An 18,219-nucleotide genomic window follows, 5' to 3' on the forward strand; every position below is an offset into this window, starting at 1 on the left:
AGAACTCTGAAATGATGTATCAGATTATGTGCGACATATATATATATATATATATATATATAAGTAATGTTCAAAAGAAGCAATATTTATAATGTATGTATACAATATAATAAGGGAGTTTCACTAAAACACCAAAAATGGAGGCTGAAATTAAAAAAAAATTGAACACCCAAAACACTTTATAAACACACCCAAGACCCATCATTACACACACTCAAAACCCATTTATAAACACACCCAAAAAATATACAATTGTTGATTTTGGGTGTGTTTCTATGTTTAAATAGTGCTTGAATTTTTTTATAAATATATGTCTAGGATTGAGTTTATTTATAAATTTGTAATATAATAATCCAATAAACTAAAAAAGTAAATCGGCTAGAAAAAAAGAAGTAAAGACGTGTCCCTGACGGCATAAGTGGGTAGGGTAAATTAAAAAAAACAGATGGCTGCTGTCTTTGACGGCATAATTGTCAGAAAAATTGATTAATTAAAAATGCGAAGACAAATTTAAAGGAGAGTTAATGCTGACAGAGTTAAAGACTCACGGTCAGATTACTACATTTTTAAACTAAAATAATAATAATTCCACGTGTCGCATAACTACTAGGCGGTACACCAGGCTGGTGTACCGGGAACGCAGAAAATTTTTTCAAAAGAGGACAGAAGAAAAGATATTAGTTCATCCTTATTCCATAAGTTTTCATAATGTTAAGAAAGGACAGGGAGAAGAGGGAGCAAAGAATAATAAGGTTGTTTTTTTTTTGGTCAGAAACGAATAATGTTAAGGTGGACAGTAAGCAAGGCATCCATCCAACTTCCAAGCGATGGTTAACAGAAAGACAAAGAAAAGCACCGAGACAAAACGAAAGATACGAAAGACAAGGATAGCAATAACAACAACAGAGAGAGCTACGAATAATATTGTTGCTTGGAGCTTGAAGGGAAAGTGGAAAGTACAACGAGAGTTGGAGAGTTTTTCTTCATTATTTGCATTCAATTGCTTTAAGAATAATAGCTAAAGTGCGTGAGCGTTCATTGGTTGAAATCAAAATTCCAACAAACTCTGCGTGCTATTGCTGTGTTCATCATCTCCTTCTACCTACGACAGAAACTTTGTGCCTGTGCGTCATCATCCATCTTCAGTCTCTTCTTCTCGTTTCTTAATTAATTAACTAATAATAATTAACTAGCATTAATATGATCTGCTGTTTGTCTTGCGCAGGGTTACATAAGGAAACTAAGATATGGCAGTAGAACCTGTGCTTACTTTCGCGACCGAGGGAATACTGACGAAGCTGACTTCCCTTGCTGCTGACGAAATCAGTCTTGCTTGGGGATTCAAAGCTGAACTAGGGAAGCTCGGTGAATCCTTATCCATCCTTCAAGATTTCTTAGGAGGTGCTGCTGAGAAGGAAAAAGATGGTGGCAGGCCAGTGGAAGGCTGGGTGAAGAAACTTAAAGGCATAGCTGATGAGGCTGATGATGTCTTGGAAGAAATCAACTATGAATTTCTCCGGAGACGAGTAGAACTGCATAACCATATGAGAAAAAAGGTGCTCAACTTCCTTTCTGCATCCAATCCCATTTTGTTTCGACAAAAAATGGCACACAGAATTAGAAAAATCAGCGCTTCTCTGGCGAAGCTCAAGAACGAAGCATCTTACATCGGATTAATTGCAAAGAAAAAAGATGCAACCCCTCAAAGAATTAGAGAGGACCGAGAAACCAACGCATTCATTGGTAAAGATGAAATCATCATTGGAAGGAAGAACGTTGTGTCAGATATAGTTACAACATTGACCAGCTCCGACATGAATCAAGAAAATCTGTCGGTTATGGCAATCGGGGGAATGCCAGGACTGGGAAAGACAACTTTGGCCAAGTCAGTGTACAATGATAATTCAGTAACAGGGTATTTTGAAGAAAGGATATGGGTGTGTGTGTCTGATCCTTTTAACATCAATGTGATTTTGATATGCATGTTAGAATCTCTTAACCCATCAAAAGCCACTGTAAGAGAAAATCAAGATGCAGTGCTTAAATACATTGAAGAAGAGTTGAGAGAGAAAAGATACTTGCTGGTACTTGATGATGTTTGGAATGAAGATTCGGAGAAATGGGAACGTTTGATGAGCCATTTGTCAAAGTTGAATTCTGCTCCAGGAAGCAAAATTATTGTCACTACCCGCAGTGACAAAGTTGCATCAATCACAGAAACACTTCCGCGGCCTAAATTGGACCTTCTATCAACAGATGAATGCTGGTCCATATTGAAACGTGCAGCTTGCTCAGATGGTAGAAATTGTGAAGGTTTAGAGACAATTGGACGGGAGATTGCTAAAAATTGTGAAGGTCTACCATTGACGGCACAGGTACACGTACTATATATTATACATACATATATATATTTTTTATACAAGCATTGCTTACATCAAGCATTTTTATTTAGGCTTTAGATTATTGGATGATTTTTGGGAATTTAGGGATCATATCACGAATGAGTTATTTTGAATTGCATTAATGAATTTTCATGTAGAAAGAAATAACAAGATCTGAAGGAAGAGAAAGAAGATTGTCGATTTCTCTTTTTGTTTCATGTCATCATGTCATGCCCATTCTCCACAATCTCTTTCTTCATAATCACTTTATTAAATAGAAATTAACAAAGATGCTTCATAAGACATTTGCACTAGTACCCTACTGGATTGATCACCGTGGTCCTCCCAGGGATGTCTCCAACCTTAATTAACCTCAATATTGATATATGTAAATTGCCAAACCTCAAATTCACGAAAATATTGCTCATTGGTGTGGTGATTCGCTAAAAACCTTGCTTCTAGTAATTAATTTTAATTTACCTAACAAATATAAAATTGGGGTTAAAAATGTTTTTCATCATTGGGTTTTGTATGAAATTTCAAAATGGTTACTCAGAAAAAAAAAAAAAAAAAAAAAAAAATTTCTTTATTTTTTATTTTTTATTTTTTATGCATAGGCTACCTATATTATATACAATAAAATTTTCATATGCGTTTACGGCCTGGGGACTATTAACAAAAGGGATTTAAAAAGGATTTTATTTTACTTTTTGTCTCAGAAAATAAGGGATTTAAAAGGGAGAATCTGTTCGGTGCTAAACATAAGGGGGTTATGGCATGGGATTGTTATTAAAATCATTATTAATGGATAATTTTGCCGTTCAATCCAAATTTTGGGTTTTAGTTAGAAGTATGTGGGTTTTTGTCTAGACTATTTTAGTTGCAAGGCGCTATATCTAAATGACTCTTCTTTAAATAGCTAATTATTTTATCTACTAATTATTTGATAGTAATTCTCTAATCCATTACCAGGTTTTGGGAGGCATTTTGCGCTCTAAAAAGACTCCTGCTGAATGGTCTGAAGTTAAAGACAATAGAATATGGGACTTACCAAAGACAGAAGATAGAATCATGTCAGTCTTGAAGTTGAGTTTCGATAATTTGGAATCACCAGCACTGAAGCAATGTTTTTCATATTGCTCAGCGTTCAAGAAAGATGCCGTGATGGAAAGAGATGACTTGATTCAACTTTGGATGGCTCAAGGATTCATCCATCCTTCTGAAAAAAGTAATCTAGAGATGGAGGATATAGGTAATGAATATTTTGATATTCTATTCCAAAGATCCTTATTTCAAGATGCTAGACTGGATGATGATGGCATTGTTATTAGATGCAAGATGCACGATCTCATACATGATCTTGCAGAACGTGTATCCGAAACTGGAAGCATGATGCGAGACTTCCAGAAGTATACAGATGTTGCAACTCCTATTATAGAAAGAATTCGGAAGGAAGTAGTGGGAAATTGAGATCACTGTTTTCAAATGCTAAAGCACTACCTGGAAACATGTTGCCATGGTTTAAAGCTTTACGTGTCTTGAAATTATATGAGACATATATTGAGGAGCTTCCAAGTTCAATCAAAGAGCTGAAACGCTTGAGATATCTTGACATTTCCTTTACAAATATCAAAAGACTCCCAAATTCTATTGGCAAGCTGTATAACCTACAGACATTAAGAGCAACATACTGACGATCTTGAAGAATTTCCAAAAGACGTGCAAAACTTGATCAACTTGAGACATGTTTATTGTAATAAGAAAACGAAATTTCCAACTGGAGTATTAGGGAGATTAACTAGCCTTCGAAAATTACCTTATTCTTATGAGGATTATAAGGTGATGGGTAGGGAAATTGTGGAGCTGGCTGCCTTGAATCAATTGAAGGGTAAATTGATTATTTGTAATTTGGAAGACGTAAGGAATGGAGATGAGGCAAGTAAAGCTAAATTAGAGGAGAAGAAAAAGGTACGCCACTTTTTATTTGAATGGACGAAAAACAGGTCAACAACCAATAATAATGAAGAGGATGTACTAGAAGGCCTCCAGCCGCATTCTGAGTTGGAAAGGCTAGAGATTAAATATTTCATGGGTACTAAATTTCCATCATGGATGATTAAGCTTAGCAATTTAAAGCAGATTAAGCTTAAGGGGTGCAACAGATGTGAAAAAATTGAATGGATGGAAGCACCAGAACAAGTTATGGCATTTCCTCGGTTGGAGAAGCTGGAGATCGAGGATTGTCCCAAATTGAGAAAGGCTCCCAGTCATCTTCCATCTCTTCGAAAGTTGGTTGTATACAGTTGCCCTAGTCTACAATTTATTCCAGATTTGAACCTCTTCCCATCCCTCCATGAATTGAGCATTGAATCTTGTGAGAGATTAGAGAGTTTGGTGAGCAGTGGGCCCGTATCTATTGTGGAGTTGCTGGCTATAAAAGGTTGTAGTGGTCTACAATCTATTCCAGATTTGAACCTCTTCCCATCCCTTCTTGAATTGAGCATTAAATCTTGTGAGAGATTAGAGAGTTTGGTGAGCAGTGGGCCCGTCTCTGTTGTGAAGTTGCTGACTATAAAAGGTTGTAGTGGTCTACAATTTATTCCAGATTTGAACCTCTTCCCATCCCTCCGTAAATTGAGCATTAAATCTTGTGAGAGATTAGAGAGTTTGGTGAGCAGTGGGCCCGTCTCTGTTGTGGAGTTGCTGACTATAAAAGGTTGTAGTGGTCTACAATTTATTCCAGATTTGAACCTCTTCCCATCCCTCCGTAAATTGAGCATTAAATCTTGTGAGAGATTAGAGAGTTTGGTGAGCAGTGGGCCCGTCTCTGTGTGAAGTTGCTGACTATAAAAGGTTGTAGTGGTCTACAATCTATTCCAGATTTGAACCTTTTCCCATTCCTCCGTGGATTGAGCATTGAATCTTGTGAGAGATTAGAGAGTTTGGTGAGCAGTGGGCTCGTCTCTGTTGTGGAGTTGCTGATTATAAAACGTTGTAGTGGTTTACAATCTATTCCAGATTTGAACCTCTTCCCATTCCTCCATGAATTGAGCATTGAATCTTGTGAGAGATTAGAAAGCTTGGTGAGCAGTGGGCCCGTCTCTGTTGTGGAGTTGCTGATTATAAAAGGTTGTAGTGGTCTACAATCTATTCCAGATTTGAACCTCTTCCCATTCCTCCGTGAATTGAGCATTGAATCTTGTGAGAGATTAGAGAGTTTGGTGAGCAGTGGGCCCGTCTCTGTTGTGGAGTTGCTGACTATAAAAGGTTGTAGTGGTCTACAATCTATTCCAGATTTGAACCTCTTCCCATCCCTCCGTGAATTGAGCATTGAATCTTGTGAGAGATTAGATAGTTTGGTGAGCAGTGGGCCCGTCTCTGTTGTGAAGTTGCTGACTATAAAAGGTTGTAGTGGTCTACAATTTATTCCAGATTTGAACCTCTTCCCATTCCTCCGTGAATTGAGCATTGAATCTTGTGAGAGATTAGAGAGTTTGGTGAGCAGTGGGCCCGTCTCTGTTGTGGAGTTGCTGACTATAAAAGGTTGTAGTGGTCTACAATCTATTCCAGATTTGAACCTCTTCCCATTCCTCCGTGAATTGAGCATTGAATCTTGTGAGAGATTAGAGAGTTTGGTGAGCAGTGGGCCCGTCTCTGTTGTGGAGTTTATAATAAGAAATGCCCCTAATTTGGAGAGTCTTCCAAGTTTAGACAACCTCACATCTCTCTCTGAGTTGGTGATTGTTAATTGTGGGAAATTAAAATATCTGCCCACAGGGCTACCTGCTTCTTGACAGAAGACATTGGAACTTGGTGGGTTATGGGAGGAGCTCGATTCCTTCCCTGATTTCCATCTCGGAAGTGGATCATCACAACTTCAAACATTAGAGTTGACCGGGTGGCCCAAGCTCAAGTCTCTGCCTCAACAAATTCAAGACTTCACTTCTCTAACATTTTTGGATATACGTAAATTCGATGGAGTGGAGGCTCTTGAGGATTGGCTGGGTAACCTTACATCCCTTACGAGTCTAGAGATTTGGAGTTGCAAGAAGCTGATGTATCTACCTAGTGTCGAAGCTATGCAACGCCTCACCAAATTACAAACCCTAAGAATTTGGGAATGTCCCCTTCTGAAGGAAAAATGCACCAAGGACAGCGGCCCAGAGTGGCCCAAGATTTCTCACATTCCACATATCTACAGTAATTTCTTCTTTCCTGAAATCAAAATTCCTTTTCATTCTTCACCTTTCGGTTTAACTAGAGTTTATTCATTCTGAATAATTTTGTTGGTTTGGCATGTCAACCCATTTCTTGTCTGTAATTGATATAACCTTCAAGTAATTTGAAACATACTGGATTTAATGTGGGATCATGGAGATTTTCTTGATTAGTAGTGTGGGATTTAATGTGAATCTTGAAATTGTTGAACCGTTGTCGTTTTTCTTGTTCGATTACAGCAGAGAGTCCCCTTCCCCTGTTCCTAGAGTATTTACCAAGTCTTTCTTAATGGACCGTTGAGTAGCTGCAGTATCACAGGAATCAGGTAAAACAATCTTCTGTTACAATTTATAGATGATAGTTGCAAGCTTTGTTGTACTATGATATGTTATATTTGACCTATAGGCAGAGTTGGGATTCAGGTAGAAACTCATGCCTGCGTCGTGCCATACACCTTCATGTTTTTATCTCAACAAATCTTGCTTTGAATCCTGTGGCCCGAATTTAGTACTTTTCAACTGTTGCGGTCTGGAATTTAGTACTTTCTACATGAACAAATGTTATGTTCGTTTTTTACTTTTTCTAGAATTGAAAGTGGTATTTTTGTTTTTTGTTTTTGGGGTTTTGAGGCGAGCTGATAGAGTGAGAAGGGCATGGATGAGAGAGACGAAGTTATGATATGGATTGAATATGCCTAGGTGCCGGGAAATGTGCTAACTTCTTTTTTTGTGGGCAAGGGGAAATGTACTAACTTTCAAAGGCAAATTGGAAAACTTTTAAGGAGAGCAACCTACCTCATCTCGTCTAGCAAATGGATTTGGTAACTCTAATTCAAAATAGGGAACAAAAAACAAAAATTCAAATAGTAGGCTTTGTGTTCCAGTTTAATTTTAAATTTCGTAAAATAAAGAAAGAAGAACAGACTAATTTTTATTTATTTTGTCAATTGAATTTATTTTTAACTCAATAGATTTATACTTGAAATCTTTTCCAATATTAATTTAGGGGGAGAAATGGATAGTGTGGGTGTAATAAATAAAACGATTTTAAAAATTTAGGGGGAGAAATGGATTGATTATGGGATAGGGTTTCGTTTTTGGGCTTCAATGGGCTCAAATTTCCTTGTATTTTCAGCAGAATACCTTTTGTCCTTATTCATTCAGGCTCTCTTTATCTAGCTTAGCTTTTTGGTAATTATTTTAATCAGGTTACTATTGGACGTTGTTTACTCTGCTGTTGAGTAGCTGGTTGGTTGTGGGTCTTTTATGCATTCCACTATATTTTGTACTTCTATGACATGTTAATAGCATATCTCTGTTTCTCATAAAAGAAAAAGAAGAAGAGAAACCAAAGTGAGAAAAGAAGAAATTGAAAGAGGTGTTACAATAATGTTTTTCCCAAAAATCTTTAGGATATGTGACATAGGCATTAGTGTGTGTTTTAAATCAGGCATGTGGTGTTAGCCATAATAACTTCCAAACTAGGGAAACAAGGAAGTAGATAGATATTTGTGTATGGTTGATAATACACAAATGGGCTACAATTTTTAGTTTATTTTATTTGGGTTTGTATTATTAAGACAGTGATGACAATAATTGTTTGGTAAGCACAATCTTTTGTTGCTGGACATTTGCATAACCTCTTAAAGTCTTAGCAGACACAAGAGGAGAATTGTTGTTCACCGAAGTTTAGAGTGCATATTGGCAATTCAACACTTTTATTATAGCAGACACAGAGTAAAACATTGAAGATGGAAATTTTAACATGGAAAGTTAGAAGGAAATGGTCCAAGGTTGCATCTTGGACATATATTCAGAGTTTTCTAGCTGCATTCCTTCAAACTAAGAGAGAATATTGAACCTATTGAAGAGGGGGCTTTTGAAGTTTAAAGTGTTAGAATTTGGATCTGCCCGTTGGGTCTCACTCTAACAACACCGATACTGTCCCCACTTTACCACCCGCCCAATCCGTCAGGTGTGGGGTTTTATCACAAAAAGGCCTCGGTATTGATTACAATGAGACTTTTGCCCCTGTGGCAAGGCTAGACACCATTAGGACTTTAATTGCTCTTGCAGCACAAAAGGAATGGAACCTATTTCAACTGGATGTGAAGTCTGCCTTTCTCAATGGCATTCTAAAGGAGGAAGTTTATGTTGAACAACCTCAAGGATATGTACAAGAGAGCAAGGAAACCAAGGTGTACAGGTTGAACAAGGCTCTATATGGACTGAAACAAGCCCCAAGGGCCTGGTATGATGAAATAGATGCCTATTTCAACACTGCAGGTTTTAAGAAGAGCTTAAGTGAAGCTACTCTCTATATCAAAACTAAGTGACACCTCAGGTATTATCATTGTCTCACTCTATGTAGATGACATTATATATACTGGAAGCTGTCCTAAAATGCTTGAAGAGTTTAAACAAGATATGATGCAACACTATGAGATGACAGACTTGGGTATGTTGCACCATTTTCTTGGCATGGGAGTGGAACAAACTGATAAGCATATTTTCATTCATCAAAAGAAATATGCCATGAAAATTCTTGAGAAGTTTGGAATGAGAGACTGCAAGTCAGTGGCAATTCCATTAGTGGTGAATGAGAAATTGTGTAGAGAAGATGGAAGTGAAGCAGCAGATGAAAATGAATTCAGACAGATTGTAGGGAGTCTGCTTTATCTGACTGCCACAAGACCAGATGTCATGTTTGCATCTAGCTTGCTTGCTAGGTTTATGCACAATCCCTCAAAGAAACACATGGGAACTGCTAAAAGGGTGCTGAGATACATACAAGGCACATTAGATTTTGGAATTGAGTTTGCAAAGGGGAAAACAGCTACTCTAATTGGGTATTATGACAGTGACTGGGCTGGGAGTGAGGATGATATGAGGAGCACCTCAGGATATGCCTTCACACTAGGCTCAGGCATGTTCTCTTGGGCTTCCATCAAGCAAAACACAGTTGCTTTATCTACAGCCGAAGCTGAGTAATGTGATTCTCTTCTATGAATTACAAGCTGTCACCCTATTAGGTGCTTACACGTGTCATACCAAATCTAAGCTAGAGAATCCACCTAGATATGATCTAATGGTTCTCATTACATCATTTAAAAAGACAGAACAGAAAATAGAAAATTACTTCGCTCTAAGAAATCAGTGAAACAGAACAATCAGGGACCGTCGAGTGAATCGGACAAATCAGCGGAAGCGATTATATTTCAACACTGCAGGATGCTCGTGCACTTGGACTGATCCAAAGCGCTGTTTCGGATCAGCTATTTCCAAGGATTGTGAATGAGGAAACTTCGAAGGGAGCGTGGGATATTCTGAAGCTGGAATTCAGAGGAGATAAACAAGTACGAAATGTCAAATTGCAAGGGCTACGTAGGGAATTTGAATATACCCGCATGAAGGATAGTGAATCTTTATCTGTATATCTGGTTAGGTTGTTTGATATAGTAAATCATATGAAGAGTTATAGGTGAGGAACTATCTAGAGAGAGAATTGTCCAGAAACTATTGTTTAGTTTACCTAAATCTTATGATTCTATCTGCTCTGTAATTGAACACTCTAAGGACCTTGAAACACTTGAGGTTCAAGAGGTTGTTGCGTCACCGAAGAGCTTTGAGCTCAGATTGGATAGACACACTGAGAATTCTACAGAAAAGGCCTTCACTAGTCTGAATGTTGGTAGAAAAAACCTTGAAAATGGAATTGCTTCTGCAGATCAAATATCTCAGAAAAATTGGAAATCCAACGATGGAAACAAAATGGCCTGCAAACATTGTGACAGATTTCATTATGGAAAATGTTGGTATGAAGGAAAACCTAAATGCCATGGTTGTGGGAAGCCTGGACATATGATCAGAGATTGCTATGGACACAAGAATGTGCAGAGAGTGAATTATGCAAATCAGGAGGAAGATTGTGGCACTTTGTTTTATGTGTGTAATCTGCAACTGATGTGAAGGTAAATCACTCTTGGTATATTGACAGTGGTTGTAGTAACCACATGACAGGAGATGAGGGACTTTTGGTCAATATTCAAAGGAATTTGAGCTCTAAGGTGAAGATGGGAACTGGAGAAGTGGTTCCAGTTGCTGGAAAAGGGACTTTGGTGATAAAAACCAAGTTAGGTAAGAAGCACATTCATGAAGTAATGCTTGTACCTGGTCTTGAAGAAAATTTACTTAGTGTTGGGCAAATGATGGAACATGGCTATCACCTTGTGTTTGGAGGAAATGTGGTGAGTGTTTATGATAATCAGTCACTAGAAAATCTGATTGTGAAGGTGCAAATGACAAATAACAGATGCTTTCCATTGACAATGATGCCTGCGAGTGAGTTGGTTCTAAAAGCAAGTGTCACCCATTGCTTGCAGACATGGCATAAAAGGCTAGGGCATTTAAATGAAAGAAGTATAAGATTGCTTGAGAATCAAGGGATGGTTCATGGCTTACCTCACTTGGAGCAGAAGTCAGTTGTATGTGATGGTTGTATGCTTGGAAAACAGCATAGGGATTCTTTCCCTTTGGAATCCACTTGGAGAGCTTCAAACCCTTTGGAATTGGTTCACACAGACATCTGTGGACCAATGAAAACAGAATCATTATCTGGAAACAGGTACTTTCTACTGTTTACAGATGATTTTACTAGAATGTCATGGGTGTACTTCATCAGAAATAAGTCAAGTGCATTGGAATGTTTTAGAAAATTCAAAGCTATGAGTGAGCTGCAAAGTGGGTATAAGATAAAAGGCTTGAGAAGTGACAGGGGTGGAGAGTTTCTATCTGGAGAATTCAACAAGTTTTGTGAGGAATCTGGTATTCAAAGGCAGCTAACTATGGCATATTCTCCACAGCAAAATGGAGTGGCCGAGAGGAAGAACAGGACAGTAGTGGAAATGGCCAAGTCCATGTTGCATGAGAAAGGTGTTCCCTATGAGTTTTGGGCAGAAGCTGTAAATACAGCAGTCTATTTGCTAAATAGATGTCCTACCAAGGCTCTTAACAAGATAACACCATTTGAAGCTTATACTGGCAGAAAACCAGGAATTGCCCATTTAAAAATATTTGGATCACCTTGTCATGTGCTTATTCCTTCAGCATTGAGGCATAAGTTTGAAGAAAACAGTCACAAGTGTATTTTTGTAGGCTATGGTCTCTGTGAAAAGGGATATAGGCTGTTTGATCCAAGTACTAGGAAGATAATTCTGTCCAGAGATGTGCAATTTGATGAAAATGGCTTATGGAAGTGGGAAAATACAAATGAAGAAGAGATGGTAGTCCCTTTGCCTACTGAGAATCAAAGCTGTGAACCAAGTCAAAGCTTGGATACATCACTGCAAATGAATGAAGAAGTCACATTACGAGCTGAACCAAGTCAAAGCTTGGATACACAAACTCAAATAGTTGAAGATACCACTCTGCAAGATGAAGGCATGGGTGAAAGTTCTCATTTCTTTGATCACACACCAAAGAAATGGATAAGTGTAAGTGAAATCATGGCTGAATGTAATGTGTGTATTGTGGAACCTGAAAATTATGAAGATGCAACTCAAGATGAGTCATGGAGAAAGGCAATGGAAGCTGAACTGGAAATGATAGAAAAAAATGACACTTGGGAACTTGTCGAGAGACCATTTGCTAAACCCGTGATTGGTGTTAAGTGGGTCTACAAGACTAAACTGAACCTAGATGGTACTGTGCAGAAAAACAAGGCTCGTTTAGTGGCTAAAGGCTACTCACAAAAGCCCGGTATTGATTACAATGAGACTTTTGCCCCTGTGGCAAGGCTAGACACCATTAGGACTTTGATTGCTCTTGCAGCACAAAAGGAATGGAACCTATTTCAACTGGATGTGAAGTCTGCCTTTCTCAATGGCATTCTAAAGGAGGAAGTTTATGTTGAACAACCTCAAGGATATGTACAAGAGAGCAAGGAAACCAAGGTGTACAGGTTGAACAAGGCTCTATATGGACTGAAACAAGCCCCAAGGGCCTGGTATGATGAAATAGATGCCTATTTCAACACTGCAGGTTTTAAGAAGAGCTTAAGTGAAGCTACTCTCTATATCAAAACTAGTGACACCTCAGGTATTATCATTGTCTCACTATATGTAGATGACATTATATATACTGGAAGCTGTCCTAAAATGCTTGAAGAGTTTAAACAAGATATGATGCAACACTATGAGATGACAGACTTGGGTATGTTGCACCATTTTCTTGGCATGGGAGTGGAACAAACTGATAAGCATATTTTCATTCATCAAAAGAAATATGCCATGAAAATTCTTGAGAAGTTTGGAATGAGAGACTGCAAGTCAGTGGCAATTCCATTAGTGGTGAATGAGAAATTGTGTAGAGAAGATGGAAGTGAAGCAGCAGATGAAAATGAATTCAGACAGATTGTAGGGAGTCTGCTTTATCTGACTGCCACAAGACCAGATGTCATGTTTGCATCTAGCTTGCTTGCTAGGTTTATGCACAATCCCTCAAAGAAACACATGGGAACTGCTAAAAGGGTGCTGAGATACATACAAGGCACATTAGATTTTGGAATTGAGTTTGCAAAGGGGAAAACAGCTACTCTAATTGGGTATTGTGACAAAGTGATGGGCTGGGAGTGAGGATGATATGAGGAGCACCTCAGGATATGCCTTCACACTAGGCTCAGGCATGTTCTCTTGGGCTTCCATCAAGCAAAACACAGTTGCTTTATCTACAGCTGAGTATGTGAGCGCTGCAAAAGCAACTTCACAAGCTAAGTGGCTCAGATTTGTGCTTGAAGATTTTGGTGAAGAACAGGTAGAAGGGACTCCAATTCTATGTGACAACACCTCTGCAATTGCAATGGCAAGGAATCCAGTTCATCACCAAAAGACAAGACACATCAGCAGGAAATTTCATTTTATAAGGGAAGCCATTCAAGCAAAAGAAATCGAACTGTGTACTGCAAGACGTAAGATCGAGATAGCGTATATTTTGACTAAGGCTCGCCTAAGGATCGGTTTGTGAGGTTGAGAAGCTTGCTTGGAGTGAAATCAGCTAAAGGATTAGAAGGGAGTGTTGAAATATAATCTGTTAGTGATTTCTCGATTCGCTGATTTCTCGATTCTGGCTGATTTGTCCAGCTTCTTCCCGATTGTTTTCACTGATTTCTTAGAGCAGAAGTAATTTTCTATTTTCTGTTCTGTCTTTTTAAATGATGTAATGAGAACCATTAGATCATAGTCTAGGTGGATTCTCTAGCTTAGATTTGGTATGACACGTGTAAGCACCTAATAGGGTGACAGTTGTAATTCATTAGAAGAGAATCACATTTCTCTCTACGTCAGTCACACTATGTAAGCTGCAGATTGTAAGAATTCAATAGAACAGTGCCTTCCTCATTTTCTCTTCATTCTCTCTAGCTGAAATCTCCAGAAAATACATCTCTTCCTAATCGGAAAATACATATACAAACTAAGAATTCTAACATAAAGGCCTATAGGAGCATCTAGTTTTTTGAGTTGCGAAGTCAGAATTTCTATATCTGAAGTTTTTGGTCATGAGTGCAAAGAGACAAAACACCATTAATGGTGGAATTTGGCATTTGATTAGCATGACATTACTCCCTCAATGTAGTGTGGGGGCAGGTGCTGAATTCTGATTAGCTCTGGCTTCTCGCATTAGAGGTGTTCTTATCAGTGTTTGATAATTTGATACTAATTTAATAGTTGCTTTCATGGGTTGAATGGCTTGGGAATATTTCACTCTCCATCTTTTTTAGAATATTTGGATCTCTTTAACTTCTTGTCATCTTTTTTTGGAGTTGACTTGGCATTATGGCATGCTACCTTGAATTTGGTTGTGACATGTTTATCTTTTCTAATGTGTTTTATCTAAGTTTACTTATAGTGGTATAAGGTAGAAAATATCTAGGTGTAATCCTCACTTTGAAATGCATACATTAAATTTAGGGTTAGAAAAAGGCATATTAACGTTGAAAATGCATTTGAAAATGTAATTTAATGCCTTTGGATTGCTTGTTTTTATGCGGTAGGTATATTATGATGAGTGGGAGACTGGATAATATGGATAATTGTTAACTGTGCTTCTGTCATTACCTTTTGGAGTATTAAACCACGGGTTTATCTTATTGTCATGCTCACCTTTGTTGTGGACGTTGCATAGGATGTTGTCTACGAAACAAATAAGTTCTATTTTGTTGTATTTCCTTCACCTTATTGATGACGGCTTTATGATGATCTTCTTATGTTATTGAGTTGTGTTTGAAATGTTCTAATATTCTTTGTTGTTTGTTTTTCCTGATTTGCTTGTCATGAATCTTTGTTTTGGGGTGGATTGCGTTTGTAGTTTTATGTCCTAATTCTGCTCCTTCTTATACGCGAAATTATATTTTCTTATTGAAGGTTGGTGGTGTGATCCCAAAGTACTTGCTTTATACTTCCATACCTGTGAATTAATTCTATTACTTATAAAACAGGGTTGCTTTCTATTTGCCTCTTCCGTTACGTATAAAACAAGGTTTTTCAAGTGAATGATGGTTTGATTAGAGATTTCACTTTGGGTGTACAATTCACAGAATTGTTGTATTTCTTCAGAAACTATGCGTTTGATGGCTTCAAGTGTGCAAAAACTATGTGAAATGTGCAACGTGTTGCTGTATTTTGTCCTGTTCTGGTTTTTGGGAATTTTTTAAATAGGACTGCACGGATTTTCATGGGTTTGGTGGTACTTTTGGAACATGGAAAGATTATTAAATTGAATTCATTGGCCAAATACTTCAGAGACATCACTAGTAGTATAGGGTCTAATGACTGAAGGAATTCACTGAGATTTAGTTATGGTCATTTTTGTTTGCCATGTCTTGCAAGGCAGTTCTTATTGATATTAATCCGTATTGATCGCCTGAAACTTGTTTTTCAGTTTTAGTTCTTGTAAATAAACTTCCAACACAATTCTCCGAGTATATATTTTTTCTGTTTCTTGAGTATTTATGCCTATGTTTTATTATTCTATACATTTTCATAAATTACAGGAGAAGCACAGAGAAAAGAAGCATAAGAAGGAAAAAAGGACAAAGAGAAGAGAGAAAGTAAAGAAAAAAGTGAGAAAGACAGAAGTGATGGAAAGCATCGGGAAAAGAAAGACAAGAAGGGAAAAAACAGAGACAAGAAGAAGGATAAGGAGAAAGACAGGGACCCCGTTAAAGATAAAATTAGTCCTTCAGATGAGGAGAAATCCGGGGAAAACTGAGAGTTTTGGTGCAGAGAAATTCATTCCTAAAGAGTACAAAGATAACTGTGTTGACAAGAGATATACTGGGCAAGTTGGAGGTTATCAGGCCGAGAAGCTCAGTCAAAATCGTCATCTGGCTGAGGAGAACCACAATTCTGTATTGTTGGAGTTGGGTAGGAGAACTAAAGATGAGGCCAGAGGAATTGGTAACCATGTGGTTGAGAAGATTTCTGAATCAGACCGAAAGAAGGATGAGGGGATGGGGATGGTCAGATTGGTGGCTAAGGATGCTGACATTTTGGCCGAAGTCAAGGAAAAGAACAAGGACAAGAGAGTTGATGACAGAAAGACGGATGGGCAAGGCATCAGGGTTGCAGCACAAATTAGTGGGAACACAATGGTTCAGAACCCTGTTGGTATGGTTGAAACTAAAGTTGAAGGGCTTTCCAGACCATTGGGGAGCAACGTGGATAGAAAGATTGATGGAAAAGAAAAGACCAAAGAGAAGGAAGGTGATGATAAACGAAGAGAGAAACGCAAGGAGAAAGATAGAGAGAAGAAAAAACAAGGGAAAGACAAGGATAAAGAAAAGAAAAAGGAAGCGAAATCAAAGGAGAAAAATGAATCTAAGAATGCAGAGCCAGGTAAAGAGAAGAAAAAGGAAGAGAAAGCAAAGGAGAAAAATGAATCTAATATTGCAGAGCTGGATAAAGAGAAGAAAAAGGAACAGAAAGCAAAGGAGAAAAATGAATCTAAGAATGCAGAGCCAGATAAAATAAGAAAGAGCAATAAAGAGGATCATATAGACCCTCACTACGTTATAACCTCCCAACTTCCGAAAGACAGCAACAAAAGTGCTGGTGCTGATGGAAATCTTAAGAAAAGGAAGGACTTGCAGACAAATGGAGTTTTGCATGGTGAGTTCTTTTTCATGATGTAAAGTATCATCATTGCAGCCCAATCATGCTTTATAGTTGTCTAACACAAGTTGGCCCTTTTTCCTACAACTGAGGGAGGAGGTTGTAGGTATAGTTTTTGGACCTAATGTCAGATCCTGATCTAAACTGTTTCCTTTTGATTCCAAATAATAATGTTTTTCACTTTGGTATCCGTCAATTGGCAGTGATGTTGAATCAATTTTGTCAAGCAGATTCAAACTCTGGTCATTTATTCTTAGCTGACTAATGATGCTTCCTTTTCTGATGTTACAGCCAATGACATTAGGCCTAGTAAACTGCCACGACCCTCTTCTTCCTCTCATCCATTAACGGTAAATGGAAGAACAGTGGAACCTTGCCAAACTTCCACCCCGTATGTTTCAGATAGGCTGGGATCAGCAAATAATGTTAAGGTGGACAATAAGGACTGCAAGATAAATGGCATCATTGAATCTCCGTCATTGTCTGTCTCCCCTGCAAAGCTGACTTCTACAGCTGCACAGGCTGTTCCTGTTGCCAAAGCATCTGTGAGACCGCCCCATCCAGATTCCAGATATCTAAGCCAGGTTTATTTGGTTCCAAAGGTGGACGAAGTGCCTGATTATGATGATGAAGATTGGTTGTTTGGGTGCAGTGGTAACCAATCAAAGAAGCCCAAGGTGGAATCTTCAGGGTTGAGGAGACACCTGAGGTATGGTCAGAGGCTCTGCGGATAGAGTCTGCTGATGTTCACGCTCTACCGTATGTCATTCCATATTGATTGACTCCAATGGGCATGCTTCACCGCTTCACCTCCTAATTCTGATGCGGGCAACCCTCGATAGGACCACACTAGACCAAAGCTAGAAAGGCATCTGGCCACCTTGGACATATATTTAGAGTTTTCTAGCTGCATTCATCTGTGATTGCACTCTGTTGCAGTGAGTACGACTAATGGTCTGCTTCGTCAAACAGTCATAAATGCAAAGGTTGCAAGGGTCACTCACACGTTATGGCTTGCTCCAGGACCGGGCGGGCTATTTGGATTCAAGGGCTGGTTTTCCCCAACAGCTAATTCATTCAAAACGGAAATTTTCGTAAGTGCGACCAAGTGAAGGGTTGCGTAGAAAGGAGATAGATATATAAAAGCTTGTGCAATTTTTGTTTTCATTTACTTAGGAGCTGAGAAGCTCATTTCTAATTGAGCATTTAAGAGAAACTAGCCACAATTTTGATTTGTAACATAGAACTCTTATTTACAAGAAATGTAAGATAGAAGGAAAGGGAAAGTAGTTGCATTCGTTCGTTGGCCTCCTTCCATAATTGTTCATCGCACTGTGTTTCCAAAATTGCTGTCCTTTAATTTCCATTTTCCAAATCGGGTCTAGCGCACTTTGGCTATGATACTCAAGTATTTTTTTTAAATTTCTTTTTACCCTTGAGACGAATGCGGATTAC

At 38.3% G+C, this 18,219-nt stretch overlaps 3 pseudogenes across 2 annotated transcripts; all 3 read left to right on the top strand.

Moving 5' to 3' along the window:
- Positions 1 to 984: 984 nt before the first annotated feature.
- LOC107880345 (putative disease resistance protein RGA4) lies at positions 985 to 7,388 on the top strand (annotated as a pseudogene). Its single transcript, XR_016124633.1, has 5 exons — positions 985 to 1,124; positions 1,226 to 2,375; positions 3,354 to 6,581; positions 6,839 to 6,924; positions 7,022 to 7,388. The product of XR_016124633.1 is annotated as a putative disease resistance protein RGA4 (transcript).
- A 1,613-nt stretch (positions 7,389 to 9,001) lies between these two features.
- LOC148920266 (secreted RxLR effector protein 161 pseudogene) lies at positions 9,002 to 9,589 on the top strand (annotated as a pseudogene).
- Positions 9,590 to 13,237: 3,648 nt separating this feature from the next.
- On the top strand, positions 13,238 to 18,084 carry LOC148920267 (uncharacterized; annotated as a pseudogene). The gene is made up of 3 exons (XR_016123577.1): positions 13,238 to 13,408; positions 15,645 to 16,761; positions 17,056 to 18,084. The product of XR_016123577.1 is annotated as an uncharacterized LOC148920267 (transcript).
- Positions 18,085 to 18,219: the final 135 nt, after the last annotated feature.

The sequence above is a fragment of the Prunus mume genome, linkage group LG2 (genome assembly GCF_029339155.1).
Source record: "Prunus mume cultivar Tortuosa linkage group LG2, ASM2933915v1, whole genome shotgun sequence".
Taxonomy (NCBI): domain Eukaryota; kingdom Viridiplantae; phylum Streptophyta; class Magnoliopsida; order Rosales; family Rosaceae; genus Prunus; species Prunus mume.